The 2087-nt window shown below is 34.8% G+C and overlaps 1 pseudogene; it reads right to left on the reverse strand.

The window, feature by feature from the left end:
• Positions 1–810: 810 nt before the first annotated feature.
• On the reverse strand, positions 811–2053 carry LOC132045520 (protein GAST1-like; annotated as a pseudogene).
• Positions 2054–2087: the final 34 nt, after the last annotated feature.

Here is a 2087-nt window from a genome sequence, read left to right on the forward strand (position 1 = left end):
TCAACTCTCATATTTGAAATTTTTAAATTTTGCCTTTCAGCTAAAACTTATGGGTTCCAGGTTCGCACCCCCACTCTTGATAAAATTTTAAAAAAAAATTCATAAGACAAAGTTTAAATTTCGCTATGCTCCCATACACACTTGTGAAGGAATTACAAAGTTATGCGGACCGTGATACTTATGCCTTATGGGCAGACTTGGCATAAGTATACCGGGTCCGGCATAACTTTGATAATTCCTTTAAGTTTGCCCATTAAAAGTATGCCCCCACCGGCATAAATTTGTGAAGGAATTACCAAAGTTATGCCGGACCGCATACTTATGCCTTATGGGCGTACTTGGCATAAGTATCTTAGGTCCGGATAACTTTGATAATTCCTTCACAAGTTTATCTTGGTCCCAGATAAAAGTTTGCCCATTAAAAGTATGCCCCCACGCATAAACTTGTGAAGGAATTATCAATTATCACGAGCTTGACTAAGATACTTATGCCAAGTCATAAGGCACGGTATATCTTACCGGGTTCGACATAAATTTTGTAATTCCTTAACAAGAGTATGGTCCGCATACACGCGACCCAAACCTTGCCTTGCAATTTTTTTTTTTAATTTATGCTTGAGCGGGGGTTCGAACTCAGAACCTCATGATTTCTGCGTGAAAGCTCAAAGTTGCAATGCGAAGGGCAAAAATTAAAGACCAGCAATATGAGGGGCATAATTTAAAGACCACAAATATGAGGGGCAAAATTTAAAGACCACCCCAAAAGAAGGGCAATCCGGGCAAAAAAAATGGCGTAAATTAGACATGATATTGGACAGTCCAAATGAAAATTGATCTTATTGAGCAATCTCAATGAACGTCCAAAACTAAATTAGTCCATTTAATCATGTTGGGCCAACACATAATTTTTTAACTAATCAAGGAATGCATACAACTAATTAGGAACTTAATTGGGAGGGAAAAAAGGTTTAGGCATTAAGGGCATTTAGGGCCTCCTCTCTTGGTCTTCCATTCATTGTAGCATGCAAGGGCAAAATTGTTTGTTTCCATAGGTCCCTGGAGGAACACAAAGGCATTTTGTGCAACATTTTTCACAGAAAAACATACATGGCTTCTTGAATGCTGTCTTTGAGCATCTGTATGTGCACCTAGGTGCACACTCTGCAAATATATAAAGAGAGAAGATATGACAAAAAGTCAAGATATTGCCTCAATCGTCTCTAACTATTAGTTCATAAAAATTAGAGTGCAAGATAATAACTATAATTTGAGTATGGAGTGTTGAATGTGGAAAACAACGAACTATTTTATGTTTAAAAAAAATTAAGTCCAATCAACTTTATATTTCAATTTCGAGCAAAAGTTTCATTTTCTAATTATGTACTACTCAAACATGAAAAAACATTAAGAAACAAACATTGGGTAAAATGATACTGCAGTCTATGATATATGATCAAAGTTGAGTGATGACAAAACTTAGTTTGATGACTTTGCTGCAACCTGACAACAACTTCGATGGCCTTTTGTGCAATTAACCCCTATATAGAATATAATTTTAACCTTATAAAATAAGAGTTTAAGTTCTATACACTGATCGATAGTGTAAAGTGGTTTATTTGATAATATCTGGTAAATCTCTTGATAAACATTAGTTGATAATACTGTAAAAATTAATGCTAATTGGCCTGCTACCACAAGTTAAATTCAGTAATTATATTATGAATAGAATTTTATATTATTAACATATATAATTAACTTAACTAATCTATTAAACAAATAACAAAATTCTCATACCTTGAGGATGGAGGCTACCAGGAGTGCTACCATACTAGAAAAAAACAATTAAAAAGACACAAGGATTAGCATCTTAAGAAGAAAAAATAGCAGAATTCAAATTGCTATTGATGCCTCGTTGTAACATCTCAGTATCTCACCATAGGGGAAGTATTGGGAGGTTGAGCCTGAGGTGCTGGAGGTTCTGTTATGCTTGCCTGTAAAACAATGCAAGGCATGTCAATGTCACCAACATTAGGCAGCGTAATCAGAATTTTTATTTAGGATATTCAAAATATAATAAGATAAACACA

This window comes from Lycium ferocissimum, unplaced genomic scaffold (genome assembly GCF_029784015.1).
Source record: "Lycium ferocissimum isolate CSIRO_LF1 unplaced genomic scaffold, AGI_CSIRO_Lferr_CH_V1 ctg685___fragment_2___debris, whole genome shotgun sequence".
NCBI lineage: Eukaryota > Viridiplantae > Streptophyta > Magnoliopsida > Solanales > Solanaceae > Lycium > Lycium ferocissimum.